This window comes from Leucoraja erinacea, unplaced genomic scaffold (assembly GCF_028641065.1).
Source record: "Leucoraja erinacea ecotype New England unplaced genomic scaffold, Leri_hhj_1 Leri_929S, whole genome shotgun sequence".
Classification (NCBI taxonomy): Eukaryota; Metazoa; Chordata; class Chondrichthyes; order Rajiformes; family Rajidae; genus Leucoraja; species Leucoraja erinaceus.
The window spans coordinates 8,193-24,890 of NW_026576871.1; the positions used below are offsets into that span (position 1 = coordinate 8,193).

The 16,698-nt window shown below is 44.9% G+C and overlaps 1 pseudogene; it reads left to right on the plus strand.

Moving 5' to 3' along the window:
* The first annotated feature begins 7,651 nt into the window (after positions 1–7,651).
* Positions 7,652–13,514, plus strand: LOC129695064 (up-regulator of cell proliferation-like; annotated as a pseudogene).
* Positions 13,515–16,698: the final 3,184 nt, after the last annotated feature.

A 16,698-nucleotide genomic window follows, 5' to 3' on the forward strand; every position in this document is an offset into this window, starting at 1 on the left:
GCTAACATACCATTCGCTTTCTTCACTGCCTGCTGCACCTGCATGCCTACTTTCATTGACAGGTGTACCATGACACCCAGGTCTCGTTGCATCTCCCCTTTTCCTAATCGGCCATCATTTAGATAATAGTCTGCTTTCCCGTTTTTGCCACCAAAGTGGATAACCTCGCATTTATCCACATTATACTGCACCTGCCATGCATTTGCCCACTCACCCAGCCTATCCAACCTTCTCTGCCTCCTGCCTCACACACTGTCTACTAGCTTTCTCTATTTGAGTCCCTCCCCCCAACCGTTCTAGTTTAAAGTCTCCGCAGTCGCCTAAAAAGTCGCCTAAGTGCGATAGGCCCATTTTTGCCCTTACAATTTCTCAGTTCTATCCACAATGTCTCTACATCTTCTGATTCTATGTCACCCCTCGCAAGGAACTGAATTTCATTCCTTACCAACAGAGCCACCCCACCCCCTCTGCCCACCTGTCTGTCTTTTCGATAGGACATATCATAGTAAGATTAAATGAGAACTTACCAGTTGAAGATTGATCTTTAGTTTATGAGGAGTTACGATAAGGGACTATGTGAAGAACCCCGTTCAGCCGCACGTGCGTCAATCTTCAAAGCAGCGGTGTGAAATCACAGCTAATAATGACTGAAGTATAATAGTAAGATAAAAGAAGACTAGAACTACCAGATGACATTTATGAGGGTTGTGAGTGGAGGGCACGTAGTCCCTCATCGTAACTCCTCATAAAATAAAGATCAAACTTCAAACTCGTAAGTTCTCATTTAATCTTACTATTTTACTTCAGAGTCACGTGAGTGACTACATGAAGATTTCAAAGCTCTGTGATTTCATGCCACAGATTCAAATCCCGGCCTCTCACTGCATTGATTGACTCAACATAATTAAAATAATCAATAATGCATCAACCATAACGTTGCTTTAACGAATTAACGGTTTATTTACAAAGAAAACAATAGTAATCCCTCTATCCCAGGAGGAAATTATATAACTGAACTAAAACAGAATTGGCAAAAACCCCCAGCCTTGTAAATTGCTTATGATAAAACCTTTGGAACATCAGTTCACTGGACCATCCTGCGGCCGTGAAGATATGGTCTATAGGAACGTCCATCGTTTTGGCCGCTGAAGTTGATGCCGTCCTGGTGGAATGAGATTTAAAATTATCAGTGTCAATCCCAGCGCTTACCAGAACCTGCTTTAGCCACCTTGAGATAGTTTGTATCGACACCTTACTGTGCGTTTTTTTGTGGCTTATGAACAAATGTAATGGGACGAACATGACACTACGCACAGGCGGGAATCCTTGTGGTATGCCGAAAAGATAACCTTACACCCTGTCGCCCCTATTCTACTCTGCTTGATACATAGATACATAGAAAATAGGTGCAGGAATAGGCCATTCGGCCCTTCGAGCCTGCACCGCCATTCAATATGATCATGGCTGATCATCCAACTCAGTATCCCGTACTTGCCTTCTCTCCATACCCCCTGATTCCTTTAGCCACAAGGGCTACATCTAACTCCCTCTTAAATATAGCCAATGAACTGGCCTCAACTACCCTCTGTGGCAGGGAGTTCCAGAGATTCACCACTCTCTGTGTGAAAAATGTCTTAAAGGATTTCCCCCTTATCCTTAAACTGTGACCCTTTGTCCTGGACTTCCCCTACATCGGGAACAATCTTCCTGCATCTAGCCTGTCCAACCCCTTAAGAATTTTGTAAGTTTTTATAAGATCTCCCCTCAATCTCCTAAATTCTAGCGAGTATAAGCCGAGTCTATCCAATCTTTCTTCATATGAAAGTCCTGACATCCCAGGAAACAGTCTGGTGAACCTTCTCTGCACTCCCTCTATGGCAATAATGTCCTTCCTCAGATTTGGAGACCAAATCTGTACGCAATACTCCAGGTGTGGTCTCACCAAGACCCTGTACAGCTGAAGTAGAACCTCCCTGCTCCTGTACTCAAATCCTTTTGCAATGAATGCTAACATACCATTCGCTTTCTTCACTGCCTGCCGCACCTGCATGCCTACTTTCAATGACTGGTGTACCATGACACCCAGGTCTCGTTGCATCTCCCCTTTTCCTAATCGGCCACCATTTAGGTAATAGTCTGCTTTCCTGTTTTTACCATCAAAGTGGATAACCTCACATTTATCCACATTATACTGCATCTGCCATACATTTGCCCACTTACCCAGCCTATCCAAGTCATCTTGCAGCCTCCTAGCATCCTCCTCACAGCTAACACTGCCCCCCAGCTTAGTGTCATACGCAAACTTGGAGATGTTGCATTCAATTCCCTCGTCCAAATCATTAATATAGTAAATAGCTGGGGTCCCAGCACCGAGCCTTGCGGTACCCCACTAGTCACTGCCTGCCATTGTGAAAAGGACCCATTTACTCCTACTCTTGAGCAGATCATAAACATAAAAAGTGATGGCATCTGCTGATACCTCCATCCTGTCTAGCCGCAGCATCTGTAATGTCTGCACTCGTTGGGCTGATACCAACGCCATAAGCATGACAACCTTCATGGTGAGTTTGGCTAGAGATAGGACTGTGACAGGAGCCCACTGGCGAAGCAGCATTAGAACTTTGCTCACATTCCAGATAACCGAATACCTGGGCTTGGGAGGATTGGAATTAAAAACTCCCTTCATGAATCTAGAGATTAACAGATGTGTCCCCACTGCATGTAATTCTGACACCATGGGTAAATATGAAGACAGAGCACTTCTGGCTGCGTACATAAAAATGTCTAAATGTAATGAGGAGTCGATTAGCGAATGTAACAGTGAAATCGCTTGCGAAATGGAAAACATTGTCGGAGTTTCTGCGTGTGGTTTTGTCAGAACAAGGAATCAAATGCCAAAATCTAATCTGAAAAAATATCTGAAAATGGAATCTGACATACACCTACAAACACACAAACACACACACAGAGTTTTAATATATAGATAGATATGATTAAATACCGCCGAGGTGCTGGAAGACCGGAGGGGGTCAAATGTTGTGCCTCTATTTTAAATGGACTGCAGGAAATGCGTGGGAACTATAGGCCAGTGAGTAACATCTGTGGTTGGAAAGTTACTCAGATCATTCTGAGGGTTAAGATATACATGTATTTAGATGGTCAAGGGCTGGTTCTGGATAATTGGCATGTACGTGTGTGATTGTGTCTCACAAATAGCTGTCTGGCTCTATCCCCGAGACAGTCCACGAGAAGCATACATGATAGGTGCAGGAGTAGGCCATTCGGCCCTTTGAGCCAGCAACGCCATTCAATATGATCATGGCAGATCATCCAAAATCAGTACCCCGTTCCTGTTTTTTCCCCATATCCCTTGATTCCCTTAGCCCTAAGAGCTTAATCTAACTCTCTCTTGAAAACATCCAATGTATTGGCCTCCACTGCCTTCTGTGGCAGAGAATTCCACAGATTCACAACTCTGGGGGAAAAAGTTTTTCCTCATCCCAGTCCCAAAATGCCTACCCCTTATCCTTAAACTGTGACCCCTGGTTCCGGACTCACCAACATCGGGAACATTTTTCATGCATCTACCCTGTCCAATCCTCCAATTTTATATATTTCTATAAGATCCGCACTTCCTTATAAATTCCATGGAATACAAGCCCAGTCGACCCATTCTTTCATCATACGTCAGTCCCGCCATCCCGGGAATTAACCTGGTGAACCTATGCTGCATCCCTCAATAGCAATAATGTCCTTCCTCAAATTAGGAGACCAACATTGCACACAATACTCCAGGTGCGGTCTCACCAGGGCCCTGTACAACTGCAGTAGGAGCTCCTTGCTCCTAAACTCAAATCTTCTCGCAATGAAGGCCAACATGCCATTAGCTTTCTTCACTGCCTGCTTACTTTCAGTGACTGATGTACAAGCACACGAAGGTCTCGTTGCACCTCCCCTTCTCCTCATCTGACCATTCAGATAATAATCTGCCTTCCTGTTCTTGCCACCAAAGTGGATAAACTCACATTTATCCACATGTCGGCTAGCTCTTCCTGGATCCCATGTGATCTAACCTTCCAGACCAGCCCACATGCAGAGGACATACGTTCAAGGTGAGGGGGAAAATATTTAATAGGAATCTGAGGGACAACTTTTTCACACAAAGGGTAGTGGGTGCATGGAACAAGCTGCCAGAGGAGGTAGTTGAGGTAGGGACTATCCCAACGTTTAGGAAACAGACAGGTCCATGGATAGGACAAGTTTGGAGGGATATGGACTAAGTGCAGGTAAGTGGGACTAGTGCAGCTGGGACAATGTTGGGCAGTGTGGTCGAGTTGGGCCAAGGGCCTGTTTCCACACTGTATCACTCTATGACTCTATGACTCTAATCAGTCCCTGTCTATCCAAATGCATATATATAATATCCTTCAGGTTTCTCTCAGTGGATTTCACAGTGAATGGCAGAGCTCTGGGGAGTGTTGTAGAGCTGAGGGATCCTGGAGTGCAGGTACACAGTTCCATAACGTGCCATCACAGGGTGCTCAAGATGGCTTTCGGCACATTGGCCTTCATCAGGCAACACTGAGTATAGACGTTGCGTTGCTCTATTACAGTTGTACAAGACATTGGTGAGCCCACATTAGGAGTATTGTGTTCAGTTTTGGTCACCCTGTTGTAGAGAGATGGAAAGTGCAGAAAAGATATACGAGGATATTGCCAGGACTCAAGAGCCTGAGCTATAGGGAGAGGCTGAGCAGTCTAGGACTTTATTCCTTGGAGCACAGGGGGATGAGGGGTAATCATAGAGAGGTGTATAAGATCATGAGGGAAAGATTTAATAGAAACATCTGGGGCAACGATTTCACACACAAGGTGGTGAGTGTATGGAACGAGTTGCCTGAAGAGGTAGTTGAGGCAGGTACTGTTACAACATTTAAGACATTTCGACAGGTACATGGATAGGTAATGTTTATAAGGATATGGGCCAAATGCACGCTGGGGGGACCAGTGTAGATGGGACAACTTGGTTGGCATGGCCAAGTTGGGCCGAAGAGCCTGTTTCTGTGCTGTATGACACTGACTTTCCAGTGAATTGTCCACCACAGATGTCTATAGTTCCCATGTTTCTCCTCACACTTCTTTTTAAATAGAGGCACAACATTAGCCACCCTCCAGTCTCCTCACCTCACCCCTGTCTAATGATGATTCATTCGAATGTCTCAGCCAGAGATGCAATGTCTTCACTAGCCTACAATATCCTCAAATATACCTGATATCCACAAATACTGTGCTAGGTAGAGGCTGGATAAGCTGGGCCTGTCTATCCTGGAGTGCAGGAGGCTGAGGGGTGGCATAGATAAGGTAAAAATCCAGCCTTTTTGACCAGGATAGGGGATTCTAAAACTAAAGGGCACAGGTCCAAGGTGAGTGGGTAAAGATTTGAAAAGGGATCCGAGGGGCATTATTTCCACACAGGGGTGGTGCGCTGAGAGAATGGAGCAGCTGGGCTTGTACACTCAAGTTTAGAAGGATGAGGGGGTATCTCATTGAAACATATAAGATTGTTAAGGGCTTGGACATGCTAGAGGCAGGAAACATGTTCCCAATGTTGGGGGAGTCCAGAACCAGGGGCCACAGTTTGCGAATAAGGAGTAAGCCATTTAGAACGGAGATGAGGAAACACTTTTTCTCACAGACAGCGGTGAGTCTGTGGAATTCTCTGCCTCAGAGGGCGGTGGAGGCAGGTTCACTGGATGCTTTCAAGAGAGAGCTAGATAGGGCTCTTAAAAATAGCAGAGTCAGGGGATATGGGGAGAAGGCAGAAACGGGGTACTGATTGGGGATGATCAGCCATGATCACATTGAATGGCGGTGCTGGCTCGAAGGGCCGAATGGCCTACTCCTGCACCTATTGTCTATTTCTTGGCAGCTAGGGGGAAAATTGGAGGCTGGTACAATTACATCATTTCAAAGATACACGGGACAGGTACACGGATAGGAAAGATTTGGAGGGATATCAGCAAGGAGCAGGCAAGAGGGACTCGCTTGGTTGGGCAACATGGTGGAATTCACCCAAATGGCCTGTTTCTGTGTCATACAGCTCTATGAATCTATGACTTCAAATGGCCAATGCATCCAGTCAGGGGCTGAAGCGGGTCATCCCTCCTGCACACATGGCCAACAGGAAACTGGAAATGTCCAATTCCCCACATATTGAGGACCATTGGACACATTGGACCCTTTGTCACTCACTTTAATTTAGAGTGCTGATTACACTAACCACCTTCTTCCTCTCAATTCCACCTGTTACAATTTACCACCCCTACCTTTGCTCTTACATCAGTGAATGATGGTAGGAAGTAGAGACAGAACAATTCACATTTGCTACTCACCATGTAGCTGCCACCACTGCCAGGCATCACTGTCTGATTCTTGACATCCCCTCCAGCTCTGCTGCTGGTCTCCGGGAGCTGGGTGAGATCTATTTATGCATCCGTCTCTCCAGATCCTCTCTTCCAGGTCCACCTCACTCACCACTGCTGCCGACTTAGTTCCCTTGGCCTGTAGGATTCAATCAATCACTGTTTTGAATGAACTCAGTGACTGAGTCTCCAGAGAACTCTGGGGTCGATAACTCTGAAGATCCCCCAGCCTCATCTTGATCATTTATAGCCCACCCTTACCCTGAGATTGTGCCCCTGGCCCTGGATACCACAGCCAAGAGAAACCTCCCTGTGTCCAGTCTATCAAGCCTGGTGGAATTTCACAAGTTTCTGCAAGATTGCTCAGTCTTTTGAACACCAAGAATAGAGGGCATCTTTACTCTATTTCTCCTCGTGTGACAAACCCGTGTAAACCTGAAACTTGGACTCTGTTTCTCTCTCCACAGACACTGCCTGAACCCCTGAGCACTTCCCGGATTCCCTGATTTTACCCCAGGAAACTGTCTGGAGAATCTTCAATGCACTCCCTCTATAGAAAGTGCACCTTTCATTAGGTAAGGGCACCAGGTTTGTACATAATCCTTTAGATATGGTCTAAAAAAAGATACATGAAAGCATTCTATCCAAATGTATTACGACTTGGTTTGGAAACTTCTCTGCCCAAGACCACAAGATATTGCAGAGTTGTGGACATATTCCAGTCCATCACACAGACCAGACTCTCCCCCCCCCCCCACCCCCAACCATGAACTACATTAACATTTCACGCTGCCCCAGGAAAATAGCCAACATAATCAATGATCGCTCATACCAGGGTCATTCCCTCATTTCCCACTCTTCCATCAGGCAGAGACTACAAAAGCATGAAGGCACATACTAGCACATTCAGGAACAACTACTGCCCTGCGGCTGTCAGTTTGTTGAATGGTGCTCCCATAAAATAGGGATAATCCCAAATCTCACAATCTAACAACAGGAATACCAATAAACCAACAGCAATAGCTCATTGAGGTTCTTGCACTTTTTAATCTGCACTTTCACTGTAACATGGTAGACTACATTCTACACTGGTATATTTAATTTTGTGCTACTTTGTAAAACTTCATTGTATCATGTATGGTATGATTTGACTGTATAGTATGCAGAGTTTTTCACTGTATCTGGATACATGTGACAATAATAATCCAATTCCAAGGCCATGTATAATTCTGGTGACCAATTCCAGGTACCCACGATGATCACACACTGACTGTATTTGAAACACACGGTGCCAATACAACAAGAGGATCGGCAGTCAGAGCCAAAGAAGTGACCAGCCCTGTGATCCCAGGATAGGAACTCCAGCACCCCAACACATCTGAGCTCTGTGAAATATCCCGGGACAGGAGACCGGACAACTCGATAAATCCTGGGCCAGTATCCAGGCACTGTGCTATATTGTGGAATAGGAGCCCAGGCCTCAAGGTGGATACTGGGACAGAAACGTACAACTGGTGAAGGTTCACCCAACTGCAATATACAAGACAGGAGCCCTGACATCCTGGGAATTCCAGGATAAGAACCACCTCTCTGGGAAAGAACATACAGATCCCAGGAAGTGCATTCACCCAGTGAGAGAGAATGGCGAGTGTTTCATCAACTGTAAATAGCTGGTCTGAAAACCTGAACACTCCACAACTTGTGAGGGATTTGGGTTTACAGGGTCATTATCCTCACAAACTGTCACTGGTGTCAATGCGGGAGGTATCCTGGGGTAAACTGGACGACAGCAAACCAACTCGACCAGAAGATCTTCCTTGGCGATTTCTCCAAATGATCCTCTCAGCTAATGCACAGGCGAGGAATCCTGAATGGCCCCCTGCTCAGTCCTTGGAAAACAAGAAAGATGATGTAGAAGATTTCAACGATTTATTAGAAGTGAAAGATCCAGGAGATTCGGGGATTAACCCTCTGGATATCATTGCTGCCATTTTCCTCTGTGCCGACCACTCTCTCCAGCAGGAACTGATGCTGAAGATGTCTCTGTGCCAACTTGCATTACCCTTTCTGCTGCCGGAAGGGCACAGTTACCCCAGGGACAAGGTGAGGGGACCCATGGAAGGGCCTGGTGCCACCCTTCTCCTCTGGGCCATGAGGCCCATTGTTAAAATGTGGTGCCCACAATCTCCCACAGGGAGCAGCCGCGTTGTGGAGATGCCCATCGTGACAGCAACCGTGCCAACTGTCTCCTTCCTCAGACTCGGAAGGTGCACGGTGTCCAAATCCAAACTCCTCAATCTCACCTTGAGCCAGACCCAGCTGCAGCAGAACATCTTCCTGCACTCCGGGATGGAATGTGGGAATGTGCCCCGTGGGATATCGGATGGGATGGCTGAGATCAGCTGGTATCTACCTTCTGGGAAGAGCAACACGGACATTTTCCCGGAGGCTGCTGCATTCATCAACCTCCGAGGTGATGCTGAAACTTACCAGGGACACACTCGGTTTCTGGCAAAAGTCTCTGCTGCTCTCTTTATTTTCATTGACGTTATCGGTGAGAAGGAAAGAGAATTCCTCACCTCTCTCGCACAGTCACCGGCAAAACTCTTTCTGATAGTGAACACTCACATCAGTGAGCAGCACATCACCCCTGAGCAGGTAAAGAAACTGTTCAAAGATCTGAAGTTACAACCTCAACAATGCATTGTTCGGACAAATGTAAACGAGGCCAAACTTGTGGAAAAATTTCGTTCTCAGGTAAAACAAATGATTCTAATGAGTGACGGGGACCAGAGCTTCCTGAGTCTGGAACAAATGGGTGACATTGCGAGAGAGAGTGGGATTCAGGTCGATGAACATCAGCCTGAAATACAACGGGCCAAGGACCTGACCAAAATACTGGGCAGTCTTGACCCTGCAGACATCACTGGGTATAAAAAGAGAGTGCTGCCCTTTCATGGAGAGCCCTGGCAAGGACTGTCTAAAGTTGAGAAAGAGAAGTCTCGGATGAAACTCCGTGGGGACAGAACCACAGAGAAGTATAACCATGAGTTGGACCAAGACAAGAAAAGAATCCGGGAAGCTCAGCTCACACAGAGCCTGTCGGTGGAGATGCAGATATTCATTGACCACCTCACCTGTCCTGGTGGGGATGACAAGGCCATTTCCTTGCAGTGGCTGAAGCTGATGATGGACAGTAAATCAAGGGAAATCATGGCAGGATTGCGCAGGGATTATAAAGAACTGAGCAAACACTCAAAGCAGAATGTCAAGGAGCTGAAGGACATGGATCAGAAGATGACAGATAGTTCCCTGGGACTTGAGCACTTCATGAGGGAACTGGGCCAGGTTTATGAACTCTCAGTGACACAACACAACATCAAGCAACAAACACAGATCCACCCACATGTGCTTCAGTTACCGGGTGTTGCTGCTGAACTTTTGCTGGATGGGTTCCCACTGGAGCTCATTGATGGAGACGTCTCCAACGTTCCTGTTTCATGGATCACTGCTGTACTGGAAGCAGTGGCCGAGAAGGTGGGACGTGCTTCCAGAGTGTTTGTGCTGACAGTGATTGGAGTTCAGAGCACAGGCAAGTCCACGCTCCTCAATACAATGTTCTGTTTGCGGTTTGCTGTGAGCAGCGGTCGATGTACTCGAGGGGCCTACATGCAGCTGATGAAGGTCACAGGGAAACTGGCGGAGGAGCTGGGCTGTGACTTCATCCTGGTCATTGACACGGAGGGGCTGAGAGCTCCAGAACTTGCAACACTAACAGACAGCTACGAACACGACAATGAGCTGGCAACATTCGTGGTGGGATTAAGCAACATAACGTTGGTAAACATAGGCATGGAAAACATCGCAGAGATGAAAGATATTTTACAGATTGTTGTTCATTCCTTACTCCGCATGAAACTGACGGGGAAAAGACCAAAGTGTATATTTATCCACCAGAATGTTGGAGATGTGAGCGCACATGATCACAATCTGAGAGGCCGTCAGAAACTACTGGAACAGCTGGATAAGATGACAGAGGCTGCAGCAAAGCTGGAGAAGGTGGAACGAGTAATGTTCTGTGAAGTGATGGACTATGATGCTGACAAGGACAACTGGTACATCCCTGGTCTGTGGCAAGGTACACCCCCAATGGCTGCCGTCAACACTGGCTACAGTGAACACGTCTTCCAACTGAAGAAGAGTCTCATTCAATGTTTACTCAAAGGGAAACTAGAACAAGGAGCTTTCACAATCCCAGACTTTACCAAATGGATGACTGGCCTTTGGGAGCAGGTGAAACATGAGAATTTCATTTTCAGCTTCCAGAACAGTCTGTTCGCAGAGGCTTACAACCAGCTCTCTGTGAAGTACAAGGATTGGGAGTGGCAGCTCCGCAAATTCACACACTCCTGGGGAAACGAGGCTGAAAACAGAGTAAACAATGCCAATGGTGACCTCAACCGACTGCTCCAAACACTGGAACGTGAGATCAGGACGGAGATTAACAAAAGGGAGGGTGAGACTCTGGATAAACTAAAAGCTCTGTTTGAAATTGGGGCTGATAACGTGCAGCTGATGGAGAAATACAGGGAGGAATTCAAGCTCAGTATCTCCAGTTTATGCAGACGGCTTCAGGATGATTCAATGCAGAGATGTAGGGATGCCGTGAACAGACGTGTGGGACTGCAGGAAGTGGATGATATTTGGAATAAATTTCACCAGAAGATCGAACACCAGGTCAAGGAGCTTTTATTAAAGTGTAAAGGGGAAAATCAGGTGTTGGGTGACAAGGAACTGCAAACTGCCTTTGGAAAGATGTGGCAAGACACACTGTCACAGCTGGACTATCAGCCCTGTAGAGAAAGAAACATTGAGCTGGAGATTGAAAATCTTCTCAGACAGAACACAGCAACTCAAGGGAGGGTGATTAATAAAATGCTAGAAAGAAAACCTCTCTGTAGACAGGGAACCCAGTGCTTTCAAATTGAAAGGAAACACATCAACCTGAGATGGACAAGATGTGTTAAAACCACATTCGGGAAATCCTCGCACCAATCAGATGTTATTCAGGCAGCAATGATAACACAGCCCCTAGAGGATCAATGCCATCAATGGATCAGTGACATCACAAAAATGGACATGGATTATGACAATAGATATTGTATTGAACTTTTGAATATTATAGAGGAGAAAATTAACAATATTTCACACCCAAACTTCACAATGAGTGAGGAATTCAGGGCTGAGTTTAAACTTCACCTGTGTGGTTACGCTGTACCAAGATTCCAAGATATGCAAAGGAGGTTCATCCAGAAACACGACGCGGGGCAAAGACTGGAAAACATGATGGGTCAATACTATGATCTCTTCATTGATATTTACACAGAGCAGGATGAGAACCAGAGACAAGCCGAACGGTTTGCACAATCTTGTTTCTTGCCAGCTCTCAGAGACGCCACCCTCAAGGCTCTCAGTGTGAACATCGTAGATGATATGAAACAAAATGACCCTGAGAGCAAGTACAGTCTCCGCAACAACTTCACTGTGGCCCTCCTGGTGCACTTGAAACAAAGGGGTACATTTCATGACTATCACCGGTATATCACTGACCTTGAGAATTCGGCCAAAGACTGGCTCCATCACCAGGTTATTGAACACTGCAAGACACAATGTGATGGAGAGAGCACGTTTACCCGTCTGGCTAAAGGAATCCTCACACAGATCACTGGGAAAGCTAAAGAGATTGTTGAGGATGCAGTGAAGCAGAACTTTGCTGGAAATGTTCAGAGCTTCCTGGACATGTTTTGTTGAAAAGTTAAAGACCAGGATCTCAATGCCCAAAGATAAAATGAAACTCGTTCTGTTTCACAGTGACGGTGATGGCAAGAAATGGGCAGAAGCAGTTCTGCCATCTATTGAAGAGGTGGAGCAGAGACTCCTCAGTGAGGTAACAGACTGGGATGTCCAAGCAAAGATTGAAGAATTATCCATTAAACCCAGGGATGAGCTGTTCAAAGGGTTATTCAATTGTACTAAGAAATGTCCTTTCTGTGGGGTTTTCTGTGATTCAGAGACCCCGGCACACTCACAGCACTCTTGTAAGCAGCACAGACCTAGAGGACTCAATGGCTATCGCTTCATAGAAAGTGAACATCTTGTAACTGACGTCTGCACAGCTTCAGTCGCAGGTAATGGATCGTTTAAAAATAACGACACAAATTGGGAATTGAAACCCTACAAGGATTACCAAACAGTCAATGATTACTACAAATCGTGGATCATCCAGCAGGAAATTTCCTCACAGGCAGCATCCTATTGGAAGAAGGTTTTCTACACTTTCAATCAGCAGTTTGCTGAAAAATACAAAGCAAAACCTGCAAAGATCGATGAAGCCTGGAACATTGACTGGGATGAAGTGAGGGGAGATCTGAATAAGACGTATAACACAAACATCCAGTCTTGGTGAGGTGCCTCTACATGACATCACTCAGTTAGACGTAGAAATGGACAAACTACGTCCCTATAAAGGAAATGGCAGAGAAAATCACACAACATTAAAATTCAAATCTGATTATAAATCATAAAACAATTAGCAGAGCAGAGAGTTTCAACCAATTGCTTATTAAAATTGCTTTTTCAGAAATAACCAAAAAGGTTGAGGGCAAAGCTGCAGACTTTGTCTGTATGGACGTCAGGAAACCTTTGATAAGATTCCGCATAGTGGCTGCTCAAGAAGGTTAGATCGCATGGATCCAGGGAGAGCCAGCTGACTGGACAGAGAATTGGCTTCATGGAAGGAAGCAGAGGTGGTAGTGGAATGTTGTTTTATGGACCAGCGGCCTGTGACTAGTGATGTGCCCCAGAGATCTGTGCTATTTGTGGTTTACAAGAACATAGAACAGGACAACACAGGAACGGGCCCTTCAGCCCACAATGTTTATGCCAAACATGGAACCTAGCTACACTGATTTCATCTGGCTCCATAATCCTCCATTCCCTGCAAATCCATGTGCCTATTTAACAGCTTCTTAAACATCACTATCGTATCTGCCTCCACCAGCACCCCTGGCAATATGTTCCAGCTACTCACCACCCTCTGTGTAAAAATAACTTGCCCCACATCTCTATTATATTTCCCCCTGTTGCCTTGTAGCTATGCCCTCTGAGGTTGGACATTTCCACATAGACATAGACAATAGGTGCAGGTGTAGGCCATTCAGCCCTTTGAACCAGCACCGGTATTCAATGTGATCAATATGATTCTGACTGTCTACCCTATCTATGCCTCTCATAATTTTATATACATCCCTTCAACCTCCAAAATTGCAGAGAAAACAACTGTATATTAATGATTTGGATAAGAGGATTGAAAGCTTTGTCGCCAAGTTTGCAGATGATGCTAAGATAGGTGGAGCCCGGCAGTGTAGAGGAAGCAAGGACTCTGCAGAAGGACTTGGACAGGTTAGGAGAGTGGACACAGAAGTGGCAGATGGAATATAGTGTAGCAAAGTGCGGAGCCATGCATTTTGGTAATAATAAAGGTGTGGATTATTTTCTAAATAGACAATAGGTGCAGGAGTAGGCCATTTGGCTCTTCGAACCAGCACCGCCATTCAATGTGATCATGGCTGATCATCCCTAATCAGTACCCCGTTCCTGCCTTCTCCCCATATCCCCTGACTCCGCTATTTTTAAGAGCCCTATCTAGCTCTCTCTTGAAAGCATCCAGTGAACCTGCCTCCACCGCCCTCTGAGGCAGAGAATTCCACAGACTCACCGCTGTTTGTGAGAAAAAGTGTTTTCTCGTCTCCGTTCTAAATGGCTTACTCCTTATTCTTAAACTGTGGCCCCTGGTTCTGGACTCCCCCAACATCGGGAACATGTTTCCTGCCTCTAGCGTGTCCAAGCCTTTAACAATCTTTGTTTAACAATATGTCAAAATTAAGAATAAAGAGACAGAATAATCTGGTTAGAATAAAATCACCAGAGGCAATTACAGCTTTTAAGACAGAACTCTTGAATTATAACTGGCAAGAAGTTTCAGATGATATTAATGAATCATATGAAACATTTTTAGAGACATTCTTGACAATTTATGACCGACATTGTCCATTGAAAGAGTAGACACAATTCCAAAAAGAGGGTGATACTATAGTTAACAAACGGTTTGGAAAAAGCTTGTAAAAAGAAAAATAGGCTTCATCGGGAATTTATTAAATATTGAACAAAGGAAAAAGACAAAAGTACAAAAAATATAATAACAGACTGACATTAATTATGAGATCACAAAAAAAAGATTATTATAATCAAATGTTGCAAAAACATAAAAATAATATTAAGGCTATTTGGAGTGTACTTAATGATATAATTAAAAATAGTAGTAAAATGGATTTTCCAGCATATTTTGTAACAAATGATAATTCAATTATGAAAATACAGAGGACATTGCTAATGAGTTGTATCGATTTTGTTGTTAATGTAGGCCCAAAATTTGGCAAAGGACATTAACCTTCCTGGAGATGAAAACATACATTTTGATGTTAACAACAGCAATTAAATGTTCCTTGTTGGAGTTTTTGAGGGTGATGTGTTAGAAGTAGTCAGAAAGTTTAAGGATAAAAAATCAACTGATGGTAACACCATTGATAGGTCACTTATAAAAAAAGTAATTGATTGTGTCCTCGAGCCCTTTACCTATATCTATATTACTAAAAGTCTGTTCTTGACCGGTTTTGGCTCCCTCTCCTCTCCCCCCTCCCTCTCCTCCTCCCCCCCCCCCCCCGACCCCCTCTCCCCCCCCCCCCCCTCTCCCTCTCCCTCACCCCCTCCCTCTCCCTCTCTCCCCCTCTCCCCCCTCTCTCCCCCTCTCCTCCCCTCCTCTCCCTCCCCCTTTCCACTCCCCCCCCTCTCCTTCCCCCCCTCCTCTCCCCCCTCTCCCTCTCTCCCCCCACCTTTTCTTCCCCCCTCCTCCCCTACATCCCTTCAACACCCTCCCTCCCCCTCCTGCTCCCCCCTCCTCTCCCCCCCGCCCCTCATCTCACCCCCCTCTCAGCTCCTCCCTCTCTCCTCCCCCTCTCTCTCCCCCCCTCTCTCATTCCCCCTCTCTCACTCCCCCTCCATTAGCGTGATGCGGGGGGGGGGGGGGGGGTAGTTAGTGTGTGACGCTGCATGCCGCCCCCCCCCCCCTCCCCCCCCCCCCCCCCCCCCCCCACAACCGCACGTTGGGGGAACAGACCCAACGGGTCTGCACTTGGTCTAGTATGCAATAAATCCTTTCTAAAAAGTGTTTTTCCCAATAAAATGGCTAAGGTGGTTCCAATCTATAAAAATGGTGACAAACATATTGTATCTGTGTCTTTGCTTCCTCAATTTTCTAAAATACTTTGTTTTTCTATTTTCTAAAGTTATTTGTGAATAGACGATGACTTCATTGAGAAATATGAGTTATTGAGTGATCATCAATACAGGTTCAGGAGTAATCTATCCGACATCTTTAGCGGTGATGGATTTTGTAGAAAATATAGCAACAGAATAGATAAGAAACTACACACTGTGGGTGTATTAATTGATTTACGTAAAACATTTGATACAATTGATCATTCCTTCCTTTTGCAGAAATTGGAACGCTATGGTATAAGAGGTGTCACACAAAATTGGTTGGGAAGTTATTTAAGTAATAAGTTTCAGTATGTAAAAATTAATAATACTGAATCACAGCTTAGAAGAGTAGCCTGTGGTGTTCCACAAGGTTCGGTACTGGGACCTCATTTATTTATACTTTATTTAAATTATATTTGTAAAGTATCCAATACATTGAAGTTTGTTACGTTTGCGGATGATACAAATGTATTTTGTTCAGGGAATGTTATAAAAGAACTATTGAAAACAGCAGAAAGAGAATTGATAGTGCTATAAAAATGGTTTGATATTAATAAATTATCCCTAAAAGAAAATAAAACAAAATTTATGGTGTTTGGTGGTGACAGGGTTAATTGTGAAATAAAATTGTTGAAATTGAAAGAGTATATCAATCAAAATTCCTGGGAGTGATTATAGATCATAAACTTTGTTGGAAGCCACATGTAGAATCCATCAAACGGAAATTATCTAAGTCCATTGCTATTTACAAAACAAAAGATTTGTTGAATAAGAAGTGTTTGTATATATTGTATTGCTCGCTTATAATGCCATATGTCATATTGTGTTGAAGTTTGGGGAAATGTAGATAAAACAAATATAGACCCTATAATTAAACTCCAGAAAAGAGATATTAGAA